The sequence below is a fragment of the Pinus tabuliformis genome, chromosome J, assembly GCF_031772625.1.
Source record: "Pinus tabuliformis cultivar Carrire ecotype Pingquan chromosome J, CPIR1, whole genome shotgun sequence".
NCBI classification, from domain to species: Eukaryota; Viridiplantae; Streptophyta; class Pinopsida; order Pinales; family Pinaceae; genus Pinus; species Pinus tabuliformis.
The window spans coordinates 620,330,913-620,353,623 of NC_142295.1; the positions used below are offsets into that span (position 1 = coordinate 620,330,913).

General features: G+C 36.5%; 1 pseudogene; it reads left to right on the forward strand.

Moving 5' to 3' along the window:
* The first annotated feature begins 8,826 nt into the window (after positions 1–8,826).
* Positions 8,827–9,505, forward strand: LOC149228482 (mitochondrial import receptor subunit TOM7-1 pseudogene; annotated as a pseudogene).
* Positions 9,506–22,711: the final 13,206 nt, after the last annotated feature.

Sequence of the window (22,711 nt, forward strand, 5' to 3'; positions counted from 1 at the left end):
TCTTGTGGGCATGAGACTTCTGATTGGCCACTTCTCTACCAAAGTGACCCAAAATTTCGCCACACATGTCAGACACTCTTGGAGGGTCAGCATGTTCCAGATTTTCATCTCCAGGATGCCCTGTTATGCCACCTGTGTCACCTTTGTGTTCCTTCAAGCAAGCGTGCCAAGCTGATTTGGGAAGCACACTACAGTCAGGCTGCTTGGAATTTAGGGGTCAAGAAAATGGTGGCAGTACTGTAGAAGTATTTCTATTGGCCAAATCTTCGACATGATGTCAGGAAGTATATCAGATCATGCACTTCGTGCACCATTTCCAAACCAACCATCAAGAAGAAAGGCCTCTATACCCTGTTGCCTACCCCTAGTCGACCTTGGGAATCCATCTCCATGGATTACATGTCAGGCATTCCTTCCACTAAGCATGGAAACGACTGTGTTTTTTTGGTCGTTGACAAGTTCTCGAAGATGGCCATTATGGCAGCCTGCAAGAAGAATATCACAGCAAAAGCCACTGCTAAACTCTTCTTTGAACGAGTGTGGGTACACTTTGGGATCTCACAGTCTATCATCTCAAATCGGGACAACAATTTCCTCAATACATTTTGGTCCAGTATCTATTCGATGCTGGACGCCAAACTCACTAAGTCCACAGCCTTCCATCCTCAAACTGATGGCCAGACAGAGGTTGTCAACAGGATGATCGTACACATTTTGCACATGTACAACTCAAAGCATCCACGCACATGGGACGAGAGCCTCCCCTATGTTTAGCATAGCTACAACTGGGCTCTCCACAGCTCGACTAGCCACAACCCTTTTCAGGTGGGCTTGGGATTCCAGCCACTATGTCCCATTGATGTGGCCATGCCATTTGCAGCTACTCACGCAGATTTGGCTCATGTCTAGTCTGAAACAGATAAGGCAAACTGTTTCATTGAGCACATCCAACATATTCACCGGCAGGTCCATGACATTCTGGAGAAATCAAATGCCAAGTACAAGTAGCAACATGATCAACATCGGGTGCCACACAAGTTTTAGGTGGGCGACAAAGTCTGGTTGCATTTGCAAAAGGAACGCCTTACCGAAGCCTATCGGAAACTCAGACCACTCCGATATGGTCCTTACACCATTACCAAGGCTATGGGAGACAATTCATTTGAGCTCAGCATTCCCCCATTCCTTGGTCTACACCCAGTGTTCAATGTGGACCGCCTTCAACCATACTTTCCACCATTACTAGACACATCCGACATTGCAGAATAGCTCACGCCCATAGAGTTAAATCCAGATTGCATGGAACAAGATGCAACTGATCAGATCATGGACATGCAGATCAAGCACACTTTCCAGCAGAATATCCAACTGTATTGAGTTGTCAAAGCAGGCCAACTCCTTCACCAGGGCAAGTGGCTCACCAGGGACCAAGTTTAGCAGAAGTTTCCTCATCTCATGGAGAAACTCAACGCAATGGGGACCATTGCTTCCTAAGGGGGAGGAATGATCCAAGTGGATTTTGGTGGCCACTCTCCAAGTCCACTTGGACCCCCACCATTTTTTCTTTCAGCTTTTCAGCTTCCTTAATTGTAGCATAGTTTACTATTTTTAGCAGTTTTTCGGGTCCTGAACTTCCGAAGCTGTTTTGAGTCCCTAAACGACATTTTTTGGGAAAACTGGGAGCAACATGGGTCCATTGACCAATGTTGTTCTTTCCAAAGTTGTAGTTCTTGGATAGATCTTTCTAACGAGATATTGTGCGCGTCAAATGGAGATCGTATGCCAAAGTTACGACCCTGGGAAGTTGATGTACCAATTTACCCAAACAAGGCCACAGTTTGGCATTTCATCTTCTAGGGTTAGTGTTGTGGGGAAAAGTATCCAACTCGGATGACCCTATCCCTACTCTAAAGGTGACAGTCTTTAGCAACAACTGAAAGTAAAGCTTTGATATTTTCCTTTATGAAAGTACAGAGAGAAGGAAGAAAAGATTAACCAACCTGGTGTCTTTCGCTTAGTCGATCCTTATCCTCTCTCTTTGTCTCTTGTTCCCAGCTCCTTGCTCTCTTTGCCGGTCCAGCTACACACAGATCCTGCACAAACAAGAGAGGAAACTACAAGATACAAGTACTCATAACTGATGCATGGATTAGAGTGAATCAAATATACATGTAAATACAATACATCAATGCAATACAAGTATATAGGAGAACATGCAAAACTTTATTGATAGAAGTAACAGGGTTCTGAGAAGGTTACAACCAATGATGGCTCCAATCCAGCAGCACCTCCCCAGCAGCAAGAACTCTCCTCTTCACCTCTAGTAAAACAATCACCCAATAGCTCTAACTGTAAACCAACAGCACCTCCTTGCTTTACACAAAATTCCAGCCTCCTTAGACCTCATAGAAGAGCTCTATATATAGGAGAGAAGAAGAGAGGATGAGTCAGCTTGAGACTGACATGAAGCTGCCTTGTGTCCTCTCCCTCTTCAGTTAATCTTCAGTTCTTGAGTCCACTTGGAGATCCTTGCTTACACATGGTGATCAAGTACCTCTTACTCATCACAGGGCGAATCTCATGAACCAAGTGTCAGTTTGGAAGCTTCCTGGGCAGTTGACACCTTGCAGAATGACTGTGCCACTTGGCCAATCTCGCCCAGCGCAGGTAGCCTTCATTAGATTTGACTTCCAGCGCAGGTACAAGGAGGAGCAGTTGCATTCCAGCGCAGATGCTCAGTGGAGCAGCTGACATGATCCAAAATTAGCCTGTTTTGAAGTGTTTTCAGGTGGAGAACTGATTGGAAGTGCTGTTGTTTGATGACCTTGTTCTTTTAGGGGTAAGAACAACATGTTTAGGGACTGAGGATCCTTGTAATTATTGACATTTCATGCTCCATGTCGCGAGGCACAAAAATGTCTATAACAGTTAGGTTTTTGGATGTTTATGATTTTCCATTGTTTCTCAATAATAAATAGGCCTTCGAGCCTCATTGTAACAAAATTCAGAGACATGTAGTTGCTACATCTCTTCTCGGAGATAAGTTACCATCGCCCTAGCTGGTTTATTTCCATTTCTGTTTGTAAGCATATTTTAGTGTTTTACATTAATGAAGAGAAGTATTATTTCCACTGCATTTATGTTTTTATCCATCTGATGGACTTCCCATTTGAAAGAGGCAGCAAGGGAAAGAACAAGGCGGATAGAGTTCATTTTGGCAACATGAGAGAAGGTTTCAGTATAGTCAATGCCTTCAACTTATGAAAAACCCTTAGCAACAAGACGAGCTTTATGTTTATCAACTTTTCCATCTGGTCCAAACTTGGTTCTGTAAACCCATTTGCATCTAACAAGTTTTTGTCCCTTTGGAAGAGGAACAAGATCCCATGTATCATTTACAAATAATGAACGATGTTCTTCATTCATAGTTGTGTTCCAATCTGGATGGCATGAAGCTTCTGCAAAGGTGTCAGGATCATAATTCGTTGAAGCTTGAGCTAGTAAAGAAGAGGCTTTATCGAACTGAGAACGTGTATGTCGTTGATTGGTAGGTACACCTGCAAGAGAACCTGCTACATCCCAAGTAGCACAGACCCATTTTGGAAGCTGAGGAGCTGAAGGAGGATCCTGAGAAGATGGGGGAGGATTTTCATCCTCATTGTCATCATCTGAAGAAGAAATATTTTCAGAAGTATAAGGGATAGAGAGAGGTGGAACATCTGCCGAACTAGGCTCGTAGGCCGATATATTTTTAGCAAACTTTACATCTCTTCTAATGATAACATTTTTGGACTTAACTGGAATAAGTCTATATCATTTGACATCTTCAGAATATCCAACAAAGATACGTTTTTCACTCTTAGGTTCTAAAGCTTTATGTTTCTCACCTGGAATATGGGCCCATGCTTCACTTCCAAAAACACGAAAGTGACTTACATCCGGTTTGATTGAGCTCCATGCTTCTTCTAGAGTGATATACTTTAAAACCTTAGTAGGAGTGTGATTTACTATGTAATTTGCACAGTTAATTGCTTCTGCCAAAAATTAAGACTAAGTCCTTTAGATTGAAGCATACAATTATCCATTTCCTTTAAAGTGTGATTCTTCCTTTCAGCTACACCATTTTGTTGTGGAGTATATGGAACAATATGTTGCATTTGAAGTTCCATGCTCAATGAAAAAGTTGATGAATTTGTTGTTAACATATTCTCCGCCATTTTCAGATCTTAGCTTAAGAATTTGATGTCCAGATTTTTTTCAACAAAGGCCTTAAATGCCAAGAACATGTTAAATACTTCACTCTTGAGTTTTAAGAAGTATACCCAACTGCGCCTAGAGAAATCATCAATGAAAGTTAAGAAATACTTGTAGCCAGAGAATGAAACAACTGAAAGTGGACCACATAAAGCACTATGCACAAGCTGTAAAGGGGCTGAGGCGTGCCAAGAGGCATGTTTTTCAAAACTATCTCGATGATGTTTTCCGAGTACACATCCGAAAAAAACACCTCTGCAAGATACCATAGGAAGACTTGTCACCATATTTTCTTTACATAGATTTTGAAGGGAGCGATAGTTTAAGTGACCAAATCGCTCATGCCAACGTTTGTTCACTTCATCATTATGAGCAACAAATATCAAGGGAAGAGTTGATGACCCAACGTTGTTAAATTTATACAACCTTGTAGAATCATCAACAATGTCAGTAGCTAAAATCTATTTAGGATCTCTTAGGTCCTTAATTACAACATCGTGAGGTGAAAATTCAATGGTTTTACCTTCACCTGAATGAGTTATCTAATATACAGATAGAAGGTTGCAGGATAAGGTTGGAACACATAATACATCATTAAATTGACCATTGTCTAGATGAACAGTTCCAGTCCCTACAACACTAAGAGATATATCATCACCAACCTATATATTTTTGGTGTTACAATCATTTAAAGAATAAAACATGGCTTTGTTTTTTTCCATGTGATAAGAAGCTCTAGAATCAATGAGCCACTCATGAGAATGAGAAGAAGAAGACACATTTAGTGCATAACCAGACCGAGATGCTTGACAACCACATGCAGAAAGTGTTATTCCTAAAGATGAAGTTGAAGTTGAAGGGTACTCTAAATGGATATTATGATTCTTCATTGTTGCTTCCAAGGCTTCCATCTTCTTAAAGCATTTAGATTCTAAGTGGCCATCTTGATTACAAAAGTGACAATGTCTATTAGTCTTCTTCCCTTTGTTTTTATTTGTCTTATCATTTTGTTGAAATGATTTTTCATTTTGAGACTAAAATTTCTTGGGACCCTTGTTTGGTTTAGGACCATCCTTTTTAGGATACTGCTTCTTAGGATTCTTTGAATTTGGTTGTTGTTAGGTGGCTAAGGATTTCTTGTAAGAGTTTCCAAGATTAAAAAGACCAAGATGTAAGAGTTTTTCTTGTTCTCTTATTAAAGAGTCACAAAAGGCTTCAAAAGAGGGGGACTTGTAGTCTTGTCCTTGAGAAATAGAGGCTCCTCTAGTAGAATGGAAGGTGGAAACAAACATAGAGTAGACTGGTCCCAACTTAGTAAGAATGGAATATATAAGGCTATCATCTTCTTTCTTAACGTTAATGCCTTCCAAGAGAAGTATAAGGGTCCTGAACTTGGATAAAAAATCTTCAACAGAAGAAAAACTATTGGGGTCCAATGTAAGAAACTCTTTTTCGAGTTGATGGGCTCTAATTTCATTTTTAATTCCAAAAACTTTAGTGAGTTGTTTCATTGCGTCATTAGGGGTATCAAGTTCTGCGATATGGAATCTAAGGTTTGGAGAAATAGAAATCTCTATCAACCCACGTGCTTGATCTTGCCTATTTTCCCATTTCGCTGCCTTATCTTCATCTTTAGGTTTAGTTTCTCGGCCTGAGGCTATTTTGTAAAGATCTTTACTTCTAAGTAAATCCACAATGTAGGACCACCATTGGAAGTAGTTGGTGTTGTCAATAATAACTTTGCATGGACTTTCCATTTTAACAAAAACTGAAACTGTAGATGCTGAAACTAAGTGTTTCAAAGGAAAGATCTCGAAAAATTAGGCTGATTAAAAAAAACGGCTCTAAAAACGGCTTCCGGATGAAGAAGTAATGGTTTTTTGAAGAAAAGTTGTTGAAGATGCCGACAAAATGTGTGAATGTGCGGAAATGAATGATAATGTTATATTTAAAACAAATTCCCTCCCCTTTCCAAACTTAATTTAATTAGCTCGCTTTAAAAAAAAAGTGACCCACTTTAAATAAGTGAAAGTCATTTTTACAATGGCACTTTATGAACTACCCACTAAATTGTAACTTAAATAAAAGATAAAGAGACTTTAGAATTATAAGTGACTCACTTTTTATAATGGGTGAGAACACTTTTACATAAAATAACTTTAAAACATAAGTTACATGTGTTTTTTGAAAAAGTAACTCAAAAAAAAAAGACTCGAACTCAAAACCTCTATTCTCATAAAGTAACTTTGAACCAAGTGAACTAGTTAAAAAGGTTAGTAATTTTTGGAAAAGATGAAGGAGGTTGTTTTTTTTGTTTTCTTTTTTTAGTCACTAAAGCTTTGGGGTGCATGCTTACTTGAAAAAACTCTTTTTGCCTACGAAACAAAAAACACACAACCTAACACGAACATGCAAAAAAAAACCAAACCTTATGGCTTGAAGTTAGATTTTGCCGAAAACTAACTCTTTTCCCCAATGTTTCTGATTTTCCGAGATCACACTAAGGCATGAGAAAAATCCTTCCTTTCTATTTCTAATTTTTCCAGATCGCACAGAGTCGCGGGGCAAAGAGCATATGTAGAAATGAAAGGTATAGATCCGTAATAAAATACAGAGAGATAAATAAATCGAAATAAATAGAGAGAAAATAACTAAAACTAGAAATAAACATTGTATAACTCCATATCTTAAAAATGACATAGCTAAGGCTACCGGAAACCTTTTCGCATGAAACAAAAGGGGTTCCTCACTGAAACAAGTGCTCCTAATGCAATAGAGCAGTCTTCTCAGCCCAAAAACAAACAGGAACAGTAGATATAGGAAATGACAGTCAGATGCAGTTGTACCGGCTTCAGATTTGGATCACCAACGGATGCGACCTTCAAATAGCTCTGATACCATGTACAGATCAATACACCAATATTATTAATGTGGTTAAAACCCTCAAAGAGGGAAACAGTCCACGGCCTAAGCCAACGCGGCCACGTCAGACAATTTATTAATAAAAGAAAGAAAATTTACATAAACTTCTCTCATGAATGGTCACCCTACAAATGACCCTCTATGCTCTTTAAATAGAGATCATGGACCAATCAGGTGTTAAGCCACAGATCAAGTGTCAGTAATACCGAGGAGAGAAAGAACCGTCGGATCACTTAGTGTTGGATCAAGTGTCAGTAATACCGAGGAGAGAATGAACCGTCGGATCACTTAGTGTCTAGAACATACCGTAACCGTTGGATTGTAAGTTACAAAAGTACATAGTAAAGAAACACACTTTACTTAACTCTACACTAGACCAAGTTATACTTAACTATTTCCTATGTGTCAGAATATTCTAACAAGAAACAGTAATTTTAGTTGAATTAACAATAACAAATTTTTGAAGACCTCCTAAATCACATTCTTTTTTTTTTTTCTACAATGGAAAAAATTATCATAACTCAGTTGTAAAACCAACAGTGAGGACAACCTTCTCTAATTGTTATATGTGAATGCAAGTTGACTCATCATCATTATTCAAGGAAAACCACACGACCTAGAATGACCCACTGGTGGTCTATAAGGGGGCAGGTTTTCCTTCATGCGAGATGCCTTTGGGCCTTGGGTTGTTAACATGTTTCCTTACATATGAGTAAGACGAGCTCTTAGCCAAGCACAAGCAATTTTAAGGCATATTGCATCACATTCTTACATTATATATGCATTCACATTTATCCTCTCTGAAAATCACATTTTAAATATTTATTTTTATCTAAAAATAAATAAAAACAAACCTAAAAAAATAAAAATAAAAATCAAATAAACAAATCTCATATTTTCTGTATTCAGGCTTGTGTGATCCATAATGAATTAAGCAAAGTTTTTCGGTAGAAATCACATAAGAGAAATGTTTGGCCAACGAGTTTCGAACCAACAAGTGTCATTTGATATTCACTTTGGCATTTCATTTGCCCCACTGTGGAGATATGGATACTAATCATTTAATAATACATCATTTGACATATTTAAATAAATAACAAAGGTGTTGTTTATCAAGGCCATAATTTCACTTGGGTAGTGAATTTCTTGCTTGAATCCGACGATTTTTTTTCAAGAAATCCAATTGTTGCACTGTTTAAATCATTTTTTATGGCAAAAATGGATTCAGCGCCATGAAGAACCCCTTGGGCGCCCAAAATCCTGGAGCTTGACTATTGTAACTTAGAATTTCAAAAAATTCCTCCAAAATTGATCAAATAAAAAACCCCTAGGGTGCCCAAAACCTTGGAGCTTAACCGTTGTAACTTGGATTTTCAAACACTTTTGCCCAAATTTATCAAAATCAAAACAGAATTTCTATCAGTTTCTAAATGAAATTGTGACCTGTTTAGAGTATGCGAATAACATATCAATCAACATATTGTACTTAGCATAATCTATTGCGCGCTAATTAGTCTCATTCTCAATTTGCGTTAGAGGTTGTCATACATTTGCATTGACTAAAAGTAAACGTAGCCTTCAAAATCGATAAAAGGACGTGTTAGGGCACATGGGTCTGCCTTCAAGCACCTTCATGTGACCGTGGCCTGACAAGAGCTTGGGAAGTGTTTAAAGGGTTGTAGCGCACAGAGCAGAAGGCGCAGTAGGGTTTAAGGGATGAGTGGTTTATAAAAGACAGTCTCTACCTAAGTTCCATATTCGGAGGCAGAGAAGCTTTGATGGCGTCGCGGGTGAGTTTGAAGAGCAAAAGCAAAATGGGGAAGGGATCGAAGGCTCGAGACTCTGAATCCGCGACCAGAGTAGTCAAAGAATGGAGTACATGGGTAATGAAGAAGACCAAGACAATCACCCACTATGGCTTTATTCCCGTCATTATCATCATGGGCATGAATTCGGAGCCCAAACCTCAGCTTGCGCAGCTTCTCAGTCCTCTCTGATCTCCTCCGATTTTTATTTGAATTACCTGTTATATAAACCCCCAGAGTTATCTTGGTTGTATTTGATATATATGACTTTCAGGTGTTTGAAGCCATGTAGGCCATTAGGGTTTATTCATGCACGATTGTTGTGTATGGTCTAATTAGGGTTAGGGTTTTTTTTGGCCAGTTATTCAATTCAAACTTCATTTTTTGTTATCGCCCTTTGGATGCCCTGAATACACAATCATGGGTAGCAAAGAAATTGTGACAAAGGGTAGTGGAATCCATGAACACACATGGAATATTGAGTTTATTAGATATATAACTTTTTAAGTTTATTTATTTAGTTATTCATTCTTATAAAATGGATGGAATTTTTGTTTGACATGAATTACATTTTTACTGCATAGAGCTTTCTGTTTGATCCAATTGTTGTGGTTTACAGTGACCTGTTAAGCACAAATATGTTTATTTAATGCTCTCTTCAGTCTGTTAAATTTCAAAATTGAACTATTAGCTATGGTGAATCTAGTTGTTAATATAGCGAATCAAACTGTTAATATTTTGCAGAGTAGAGCTCACTAGCAAATCATGGAGCCACTTTAGCAGTCAAAGTGCATGGTCTCTTGATTAGTTTATGAACAGGGTCTTTGGTTTTCACGGTTTTATAGAAAATAACATATTAAACAGAATATTTATATAATAGAGATTTCTTTAATCATATTAATTTTATTTTTTATCAGTTTAAAAAGTGGCGGTGGAAACATAAATACGTGACATTGCACAGCCTCAATTATAAAAATAAATAAAAAACTTATAATTTAAAGAGACTTAATCACAGCACATCGTAAGATGGTTGTATTTCTCTGTTGTGGCATATGAGAAGAACACATGGTAGCATATGAGAAGAACACATGGTAGAATGGTTTTATTTCTCTGTTGTGGCATAGATGACAATATGAGAATAGTAAATAAATATTTAAACTCTCCGTGGGTTGTACTTGGATGATTTTTTTTTTTAATTTATTTGTGTTGTTTTGTGTTAGTTGGGATTAGTTTTAATTATTTTGTATATTAGATGGAAGATGGGTGATTTTTAATTATTTTTTAATTGTTGATTAAGATTCAAATTATATATTAGTGTTGATCTATTTTAATTCGGGATTTACTAAGTGTTGGGAGAGAGAAAATATTTTGAGGTACAAACTTTTTTTTGAGATTTGATCTCTTTTAGCACTTGATAGATTAGAAATTAAGATGGAAAATCATAATTTCCATTATATTAATATTGAAAATTACATGTTGTATCACTTGCTTAAAGTATATGCTTGTAACCAAGATGGACCTTGCCATCTATCCACAAAGTGTAAGTTCATAGTATATTTACAAAAATTTGTAGCAGTGTTAAGTAGTATATAGAATGTTAAAATAAAAATAAATAGCAAAAAATTGTCGAGGATCATGATGTCGAATTTGTCGAGTCCGCAACCGCTGAATGCTCTATGAATGCCCTGTGGTAGTACTGATAGCTTTCTTGTCCTTGTTGTTCCTGTATTATCCATTATTGACCAATGGGCTGATGTGCAGCTTCCTTGGAAAGACGGTAAAAAATTTGGTTCCTTTCCCTGTAAACATGGTTACAAACAATAAAATCAAAATGAGATTTTAACATTGTAATTTCGTCAACAATAAAATCAAAATGAGATTTTAACATTGTAATTTCGTCGAGTAGTCCTCTGAGTATGTGCACGTGACAATGAGATAGAGAGTTAAACCACCACTTGATGACAATTTTGGAGTCTCCAAATATCTAAATCTGATTGTAGTGCTTTTCAAGTGCGAAGATGATTGCCAAATCCCATCTTTAGTTTGTAAAAATGGTTCTCAGATATATATATAATGGCAACACCTTCGCAGCGAGTTTCTTGAGCAGATCCATCAAAATATGCCTAGGGAAAGGATTTGTCAATGGCTTGAGGGGATATGTGGTGGATCTGGTGTGATTGTTCCTCATTTGGAATTAATTGATACAGAGCCTCAATGTTAGAACATGTGGAGTTCCAATCGTTTGAAGTGTCTTGAATATTTGCTTGTTTCTTGCTATCCAAATGCCCCAACAAACTAATCGAGGAAGGTTGCGCGGTTTGTGTTCATTTGCGTTGTGCCACCATGAGTGCCAGGGGGACATCATACTTGCCCATTGCTATCTAAGATTGATTCCAAGAGACTGATATAGGTGATGCCATATGCAGTGAGCCATAGGACAAAATACAAAAAGATGATCAATTGATTCTGCATTTTCCTTACAAAGACAATAGCGTGAATGGATGTGAATGGAATTGTCTCAGTAGGAGCCATGTTGTCCTTACAAAGATAGTAGCGTGAATGGATGTGAATGGAATTGCTTTGAAGATTGTCTCAGTGGGAGCCATGTTGTTTGTGAATGGATCTACTTTGAAGATTGTCTCCGTAGGAGCCTTGTTGTTTATTAGGTACCACATGAAAATTTTTGTTTTTGGGGGATCTAGGGCCGTTTTATTATTAATTATAATTATTAATTTTATATTTTAGTTTATTTTTTGTTTTTAGTTTTATATAATTTGACTAAGTCAAAATGTTTTATTGAAATCATTATTATTATTTATTAATTTTATATTTATATTTATTTTATTTTGACTAAGTTAATGTTTACACAACATTACAACATCTCTAGAGAGCACTTTCTAGGAAATAAATTTTAACCTTTTATTTTTTTATGTGACCCCACATGTAAATGTTCACAAACATTTACACCCACTACAACAACATAGCATTTTGTTTTTAAAATTAATTTTTAAAATGTTAGAAAAAAATTAAAATAAAATATCTATAAAATATTTTGATTTTGAAATGAGTTCTGGGCTTTAGGCAAGTGGTATTGATAAGCCATGGTATTGTAACAAAACATATTTACAAAATAATAATATCCATGGTTAAGAACCTTGTTATATTGTAAGTATGTTTATTGTATATGTTTATTTTAAGTATTAAGTTTTAATTATAAAAAAAAAAAAAAAAAAAAAAAAAAAAAAAAAAAAATTATTAAAAAAAAAAAATTCAAAATGAATTATGATTTTTGGGCATGTAGTATTGGTAAACAATGGTATTGTAAAAAAGTCTATTTAGAAATTAATGATATTGATAGCATAATGGGAGTGAATATTTATGGTTAAGAATTTTGTTATATTGTAAATATTAAATTTTTGTGTGTTTATTAATTAAATTTGAATATTTTGATGGAATCATTATTTTAATTTATATAGTAAAATGGACCATAATTTATAACTAGTATTTATATGTTATATATTTGGATGTTATATGTATATTATGATTTTCTTTTATCTATATATTCCATTGTAATTTTATTAATAAAAACAAAATTACAATATAAAAGAAAATGACTTTAAAAAATATTTACATGTAACGCATTTAAATTTAACATCTAACAACCTAATGCCTCCATATCTAAAGAAAAATTGACTTCAATTTCTTAATTAATATTTAAATTAAAACGTAGATTAAAAAAAAATTGTAAAATGTTAAAAAACCTCAAATAATTTCACCTAACAATGATTTATTTCAACTATCTTAATGTTTAAAAGAAAATTTAACAAACATAAATTAATAAATTGGATACATATAAAATACAAAACAATGGGCTCTAACAAAACCATGGGAAAAAATATAAAATACAAAATCATTAATTATAACCAAACCATGGGTAGTAAAGCTCTTTCAAAAGCTATTATAACACAATCAAATCCAATGACTAAAAATGAATGATTTAGTACTCAAGTGATATTCATATATAATATTTAATTTAATAGAAGATAAAAACTATTTTTAATTTGTATTTTTAAAAACAATAAAGGCTAATAAAACATAACTAATATTAATGTAGCGTAGTTAAATTTGACCATCAAAATTTAACATAGTAATAATTTATTATACAAATTATGTGTGTGGTCCATTAAAAATATATATATATATATATATATATATATATATATATATATATATATATATATATATAGAGGTAGATATGATTTGATAAGCGCAAATATATGTGTATATGAGAAACCATTAAACACTATAGTAGTCTAATTAATAGGTGAAATGGTTTTATTTTAAGTTTTTTTTTTGGTCAATTTTATCCAAAATCAAGTACAAAATTTTAAAAATCATATTTTTAAGTTGTTTAATATGGAAACATCAAATGCCTCTTTCAGGGTGCAAAAAACTCTGAATTTACCAAGAGCTGAGAGGGATCAAAATATCTTGAGATTTAAATCTATTCTAAATTGAAAAGAGATTTGATCCCTCTCAGGGCTTGAAGTTAAGATGGATCTAGGTTGGTTTTAAAGTAGTTAAAAGGGTATTCACAAGTAGTGGTTGAATGTGGGTAATAAATATAACACCACCTACACATGTGGACCAAAATCCATCTTCATGTTCTTCTTGAGGCTTACCAAAAGATCAATGTTATAGACTCTTCTCTTTAACCCATAAACCCTTAAGGGCCTTCGTTGTGGAGATCTCAAAAATTGTCCCCAAGTTGATAGTGGATTAGAGGGAGATGATAATGGCTACGTAAATAAAGCTTAAGAGAAATCCCGTAATTGATTGTGGCTTAAAATCAGTGACATTAGTCATGGAGAGCTCTAATAAATATCCTTGAGTTTAGTGTCTTCTAATCATCATTGATGGCCAACATTGCTTTTATGAAAATCTCATATGTAGATTTAGTGGATATTTTTAATTCCTTCCTTCTCTCCCCCCATTAAGCCCTTCTTTACATAACTTTGCTTCATTTCCAAATCGTGTTTCATGAATGTCTAGTTGTCTCCATGGGTGAATTATTCTACATGTCAATGGCTTAATAGTAACTAATAGAAATTATTGGAGGTAAACTTTCTCTATAAAGTTTGCTTCATTATCAACAATTTTTTTCTTTGTAAAAAAACAAGGTTGCTTCATTCTCATTTTGACAGTGTGGGGCAAAGGGGGTCAATTATGGAAACACAACCATGGTTTTAGGGTGGCACTTCTCTTTTCCTTGCACCATGGTTCATGAAATTCAACCCAACAAGCATCTTTATTTCTATAGGCTTACTCCAAGTGTGAATGCAAAAATCTCCCAATCCACTTGTGGAAACTACCCTTATGAAGGAAGTGGGTAATTTTTCCAACAAATTTTTATAATTGATTATAGTGATGTCAAAAAAGGTATTATCACCTCTCACAAAATGTGTGTGGAGGCTAACTTAGTGAAGTTGTATCTAATCATATCATCATAAAATGAGGAGACCACTTGTGCTTTTGTTTATTATATTATGAGAAGACAACATTAATTATATAACTTATTAAGAAAGGGTTTATTTGAAGGAATCTTGTCCAATAACGTTGAACCCTAAAAGGAGAAAACATTACACAACATAAACCTAGAGAATGTTGAGTAATGGAGAAAATTTTCCAATTGTAGTTTCAAAAACAAATACAAAGTGATCATAACCTCCCATATTATCTATCTCAGGGACCCAACATATTTATAAAGTTTTTGAATTTCATATGGATTTGACATCTTTATGTAATTTATGTAGGTAGTTCCAATTGACCAACTCTTAGTTGTGTTGAAGAGACATAAAAAAATTTAGAACGTAGAGTTCAAATGGGAAACAATGCATCCACCAATTGAGTAGGTGCAAGGCATCTATAGTGTGTATCAACTTCATCTACTATAGATCGTTTCCATCGAAATTGCATAATTAACAAAGAGTAAGCCAAGTTTTTAGCAATAGACCATCTTTTGGATGACAAATCCATTAAGAATCTAGTAGAAATTTATGTATGAGCAGAGTTCTACCATGATTCAAGGTTGTGGCATGGTTGAACAATGGCTTATCAAGTTTTGCTTAATTTTAAATCAACACACATCATCAAAAACTATATTAGAGTTTTGGATCAATTGGAAATTTAAATTTTTATTTCATTAAGTTCCAAGAAGTGGAGGGAAAGTATGTTATGAGATTAAAATGACTCCAAATAACCACATTAACAAATACCATCAATCAAGTCAAAATATTTTTTTTTCTTAATTAACAATAATGAGAATTTTTGTGTTCGATCAAAATCTGGGCCTAGTTCAATGCAAATACATCAGGAAATACATCATCATAAGTCTGATATTTCCTATCCAAAATCAAAATTATCCTCTTGAGACGTACATTATTCACGCAAATAAGGGGGCTAGGGGGGGTGGTTTAAGGGAATACCTTCCAATAAAGCAAAATTTACAGTACATACACTCCTAGTTTATGATGTAACTTGATGTTGCATGACTTATCATTAGAACTATTACTAAGGAATGAAGGATGGCCTTAATTGGCCATTAACCATCAATTCACCAAATTTCAAATTACATCCCAAATTGGCACATCCATCCACTTCCTTATTATTATCTCGTAGTATGTGCTTATAACTCATAATAGGGATATATTTTGTTGCCTTCTTGACACATTTTAAGAGATTATCCAAAAACTTATCTCTTGGAGATGAATCTTTAACCATGTGCTGAATGATAATAAAAGAGTCCCCCAACACAATGAGAGAGGAACCTAATTTTCTTTGGCAAGGAGTATGCCTTATAGTAAGCCATAGGCTTCTACCTAATTATTTGTCATCTTTCCCAAACCCCATAAGTACTCTAAGACTATTTTTTTACTAGGGCCATAGATAACCCCTCCCACTCCTGCCACCCCTTAAATAAAAATACTTATCATAAACATTGCGTGAAGATAAATATATTTCCCACATGGTGGGTGCTCATGCCAGCCAAATGTCATGACAATTATGTGATGGCATGGTTCAGGCAGTAATCTGACCTCTCGAGTGTTCCCTCCTGTGAGCAGGTACTACTTGATAAATTCTCACGCGAGAACGAAATTAATGAATTCAATGCGAAGGTATGCTTGTTATACCTCACCCTATAGGCAAAGGATGGCTTTAAATTATTGCACTGGAAGGCTCCTGTAATCAATGGAAAAGGACAAGGTTGTTGTAAGGCAACTCCCATATTTAGTTATGTTCAAGTCTCCCTGGAGCAGTATTTCTTTCCTTCCTAAGTCTCTGACAATGTTTTCTTTGTATCACCTTATTTTCCATCTCCATCATCGTCGTGTACAACTTGGCAGGACCATCACTGGGTGTAATATGGTCTTTTCGAAGGTGGCAGTGCAGTGCAACATTCCATCTCCTATTACGACCTCTTCATCCTCCCTATTTAACTTGGTTTCTATGGGGTTCAAGTAGGTCGGTTAGGCTCTCCCTTATGGTTCATTTCTATCTAGGTGTTCTATGTCTTCTCTCACTTTATAGAACAATGTAACCCAATGCATGCCATCAGGACCAATTCTATTTATCGGTTTCACGAAGGTATTCTACTGTTAGTGGGTGGCAATTTACAAATTTGGCAATATGGGTTCCCTTAGGCAAGCAAATTCAATTTGTAGAGGCATGCCCCCTAATGTATTTTATTTCAAGCATAAATACAAACGCTCGATCTTCCGTGGTTTCATATGTAGGTTCTAGAGTAAAGGTGCTCACTGTAGAAATTTTGAATAATATAACACTTATTCACAGAGATTATCCTTATTATACACTATTTGCAGAATGCATGCATAATACATAACCTCCTCTACCATTGATCATCAATTTGCAGTATTCAGAAACAATCGCTTGCGCACATTGAAGCATCAATCACACATATCAACATAGTATATCACGGGGAAAGCATACATTTGAAAACCCCCAACTATCTGTATATTATATTAATTGAGAACATGTAACAATACATAGTACAATACTCCTCGCAAGTACTCAGCACTATCTCCACCTGTTACACAGAAACTAGCTCAGATCTAAATCAATCACAGGTTTAAATCTCCTCCGCTGCTTGCCTGCCTCCACTGCGCAATCCTGCATCAGGATAGATGAGAATGGCTGATCCAAACTCGTATTTCCCTTGTCTTAACCACACAATCCTCATTGGCAATACTCAATCTATTGATTGTGCAAATCTCATGCACAACTATAGTCACAACTGACAGCTGTCTTGCCCTTTCACTCACCGCTAACACTTGTCTCCACTGAACTGTCCATGCACTGAGTTAACTGATGTATTCTTTAGTTGCTTTATGAGTTAATAATTAGTGAATTAATTAATAACTAATTCACATCACTCATCACTAGTATATTCTGCAGTTAGACTAAATACAACTAGTTCAACCAAGTCAAACTGAACACAACTCCATCAACTCCTCAATCAACTCCACCAAACTCAATCACTTGAGTTCTAACTGAAGTCCATCATGCAATAGCTCAACTGACCCATAAGAAAAGCGTATTTCCTTCTGGCAGTTGCATGTGCCACATCCGTAGCTCGAACTGAAGTGCTCCAAGAGGATAAGATAATGTTTATAGTCCAAATATTATTAAGAGCTAATAATATTCGACTGTTCTATTTTTAGCCTGGCAGTCTAAAAATAGAAACCGCCCATATGTCTAAAAATAGAAGTCCATCCATTTTTACCAACATGACCAATCATCCACAAATAGAATCCTGCAACTCATAGACCATGATCCATATGTCTAAAAATAGACTTTGCGCCAAAAATAGCCTGCGACCCACTTAGTGAAGGCGACTTCTTTTCACTAAGCTCCATTATCTTGTTGCATTTTCAAAACTCACATGGTATGCACTTGTGGACTGGGGAAGTGTGCCTTTTGTGTCCAACATTAGGTGCCCTGCTTCATGACAATTCACTGATGGGTGAGATTTTTGTTCTCTCTTAGGTTGTTAGGTGACAAAACTCTCATCTAATTACAGTTTCATAGCGACTCCCCCCTTTCTCGTAGTCTATGACTTCTCTCGGTATTAGCTTGTGGGCTTTGTAAGCATATGTATCCACTGTGCAGTTTGTTCTTTTTGGGAATTTCTATTTTTTGTCTGAAAAACTGGTTAGGCGAGGTTTTTCTAGCCTCAAGATCATAAACTTGTGTTATTGGTATGGTTTCCAGTCAAGAAGACCAGTAGCACATGGAACTCTCCTGTGTAATGCCTATGTTGATTAATGAAATGTCGAGCTTTAAACAAAAAAGAAGAAGATACATATCATTCATCAAATAAAGAAAATCGTTAAGAAAATTCCTTATAAATGTAAATCATGCACATAAATGGTGCTACTCTGAGTGCACCACCTGTGAGGTGCCACATTATATCATGGTGATTCATGACATAGAGCTCTATGCAACAAACTCGTCCATACTACAATCATGCATTACCCCAAGTACATGCGCAAGTAAAATTTCATGTGACATTAAGCCCCATCATATTTCCGATTTCTTATAAACTCACACCATTTGGTTAGAAAATTGATTGTCAAAGGTATGTTTCATAATCATTGCATTTCATTTATTGAAAAAAAAATTCACACAATACAACACAATATCCATAATTACACATTGAAAACTGGGTTGTTTGCAAACAATTGGCTGGCATAACAACTATATGGACTGGATAATCTTTTATGGAGGCATGGCATATGCAATAAACAAACAATTCGAGGTAACTATCAAATAATTCATAAGGTTTAATGACACCATATAATGATATAAAGTTCGATAAACCTAGTTTGAATCATCGTTGCAACATCAATACTACATTCACCATGTTAACATAGGAACTTAAGACATATAAAACATATGTCTTAAATAGGAACAATTCTATACTCACCAAGTAAGGAATAACATGTTTATACTAATGAGACTTAGATTGAGAAAGGGTTAAACCTTGTTTTACATATTTTATATATGTAAAGGTATATAAATAATTGTTAAAGGGCTATATTGCCTTGTTAAAATAACCAAGGGGAAACAAGTGAATCTTATGATATTTCTCTAAAGTAGTGGTGCGACACAAAGCTATAGGTTATACATGGTAAACATAATTTTGGCAATAGGTATAAAAAGTAGTAGTCAACTTATGGAATATCCATAGTGTAAATATCTCTTCCTTGGAAATTTAAAGGCATTATAATTGTGTAAAGGCATTAATATAAACAAGAAGTGAGAAGAGTGTTTTTCCATGAGAATAAGTCTAGACAAAATATTGGGCTTTCTGAAGGATTTTCTTTCTGATTAAATGTAACAATCAAAGGAAGATTCAATCCCTTATTCAAAGAAATAAACTATTTAGTGATTAACAATATTTTAATTTATGGTATGTTCTATGCTTAGTGCAGTTTACTTCAATTTCTTCTTATTGGCCACTGATCAGCAATCACATTAACATAGAGTAAAATGCAAATACAACATTAATAGATCGACAGAAAACATGCCAAGACAAGAGACACCAGATGTGGTGGCTAGCCAGGGACAAACCCCAATGCAGGGAAACCCTTTGATCAATTCTTCTATAATCTTCAATAGTTCAACAGAGAGAGAAATAGTACAGTTGTACATATCTATAATTTTATGACAACAGTAATAGAAACCCTAACTAGCACTTGCAAAGTAGATCAAATGGTCCACAAATGACCTTGAGTCAACCTTGGTCAACTCTGCCTTCAACAGCAATGAAGGTCAGCCCAAAATAAATGGTCAAAATAGGTCAACATATTGGCCAACCCTAACCAATCAGTGCTAGTCACTTCGTGAGTCAAATCAGGTCCACAGATGGCAGATCAAAATTGTGGCTTGCTTGAGGGAGACTCCCCACACTAGGCCGTAGTCAAAATACCTCCCTTGCTGGTCAACGCAGTCATCCCTTGCTTGCTGCACCTTGGTCAACCACAGTCAACACTAGAACAGACCTGCATCCTCCTCCTTGTTGTGTCTATCTTCCTTGTTGCATCCTTCTCCCATGTGAGAGTTGCTCCTTGTTAACCCAATCAAGTAAGGAGAGAGAGAGAGAAGAATATAAGATGAGATGAGATGATGGAATAATGCCTCTACCTATCTTGTATTTATATGAAACGTTGTGCATGTGTGCCACACATTTAGCTAATGGCCAACCTTGACAATTTGTCAAGTAATTACAAATAAATTCATATATCCTTAAATACTTGTCGGAATCGGATGATCGTTAGATCAATCCTACACCTCTCGACAAGAGGAATCCAAGAAAAATATCAGCTGCCATAAATAAGATGACCCACATGGAGTTTGGCCCTAGTTGCCAATTTTAACACTCCCTCTCAACCAGGGAGAACTCCATCTGCTAATCCATCTGACCATCGGTACTATCTCTGCCATCAAATGCACTGCTCTTGCTCTACTCTGTTGAACTATGAAGAAGAAGAAATTATCGAGGATGTATCATACCATCCTCCACTGACCTGAAGTCGATCTCAGAGAGTGTGTCATACCACTCTTACTGATCCCATATCAGTTTCATTGATCCCAGATCAATGGAGGTCATCCTAGCATAGGGAGTACGGTAGATACAACAATGCGTCCATCGATAGTACTACTATGGTCCCTAAGGCCATTTCCCTACTCATTGATCAGATGAGATGTACTTCCCATGAGTCCCAGGCTGCATGGGTAGGATACCTCGACAGGAGAACCTTTCATCATGTCCTTAAGTCACTACAGGGTATCACAGGGGAAGGTTGAACCTTTCACCCTGTACATAGCGCACCACTAGGGGAGGGTGAGTCACCCTGTGGTCGCATGTCACTCCAAGAAGTATACCACCCCCCCAAGAGCTCCCAGAGCTTAGTGCATCCATCATGCAGGACCCTCCTAAGAGGGTCTCTCAATGACTCCAAGTCGTTCTCGGAAAGTCAAGAATTTGACCTTTCCCAAGGGCTTCATCAGAATGTCGGCAACCTGCTCATCTGTACCGATATGTTAGAGCCTTATTGCTCCCTATTGTACCATATCCCGAATAAAATGGTACCTGATATCGATATGCTTAGAGCGATCATGAAATACGGGATTCTCTAATAAGCGAATCCCCCTCTGGTTGTCACACCGGATCACGATAATATCCAATGTAATTCCAAACATCTCACTGAAGAGCTTCCGCAACCAGAAAGCCTCACAAGAGGCCATACTCACAGCAATGTACTCTGCCTCAACGGTGCTCAAAGACACCAACTTATACTTCCTTCTCATCCAGTATATCGAGGTAGATCCCAAAGAGAAACAACACCCAAAAGTGCTCTTTCAGTCCACCACACTGCCTACCTAATCAGCACCGGTATATCCATGTAGTCTCACATCTCCGGAAGTGTATCTCAACCCATGAGTGATTGTGCCACGAAGGTATCTCAACAGATTCTTGGCACCAATCCAATGTGTGTGGTGAGGCTCAACCATATGTTGACTCAACGTGTCAACTGAAAAACATATATCCAGACGAGAGTTCACGAGAACATCAATGCTCCAATGAGTTGACGATACTCGGTAGCATTTTGCAAAACAAGTCCAACAGCACTACCGCTTAACTTCTTGAAGTCAAGCTCCATCGAGGTAGTCAGGGCTTGCAGTCCACCATACTGAATCTCTCCAATATCTTCACCACATATTTCCCTTGAGATAGGAAAATATCCCCTGGCTTCTGCCAAACTTCCAGTCCTAGGAAATAGTGCATTAATCCTAGGTCCCTCATCTCAAACTCGGAAGCCAACTCCCTCTTACATTTGTGAATTAGAGGGTCTGCACCTGTCAGAAAGAGGTCATCAACGTACAACACCAATATGAGAGGTTTATCATCTTCAACCTTAAAGTAAAGGTTAGGGTTGGCTTCACTCCTAGTGAATCCCAGCTTCATCAAGTAGCTATCGATTCTCTCATACCAAGCTCAGGGTGCTTGCTTCAGCCCATAGAGGGCTTTCTTCAACCTACATATGTGAGATTCTATATCAAAAATCTCAAATCCTTCAGGTTGTTCCACATAGATTTCCTCTTTGATCGAACCATGCAAGAATGTAGTCTTGACATCCATCTGATGTAGGTTCCATCCTTGCAAAGCAGCAAGGGCTATGATCGAGTGGATGGTGGTATATTGGGCAACAGGTGCAAATATCTCGTCATACTATACCTTCCTTTTGAGAGAAGCCACAAGCGACAAAACAAGCTTTATACTTTTCAACACTTCCATCGACTCCATGCTTTATCTTGTAAAGCCATTTCGAAGTGACAACAGTTTTGTCCTAGGGTCTAGGGACCACATCCCAGACATCGTTCTTCATGATGGACTCATATTCCTTAGTCATAGAATCCTTCCATACTTGATGCTTCGCATCTTCAGCAAACTATGAGGGCTAATTTTGAATGATCGTGCTCATAATGGTCAAGTATCCATGATACCTGGTCAGCTTCTTGCTTTCCCGGAAAGTCCCTCTGGGTGCAACGTGTCCTTCAGCATCATCAAGTGTCCCCCTAAGCCATGAGGGCCTCTTTCTCGAAGAGGAAGGCTCTTGTGGATGGGGATCAATAGGGTCCATTGGTTC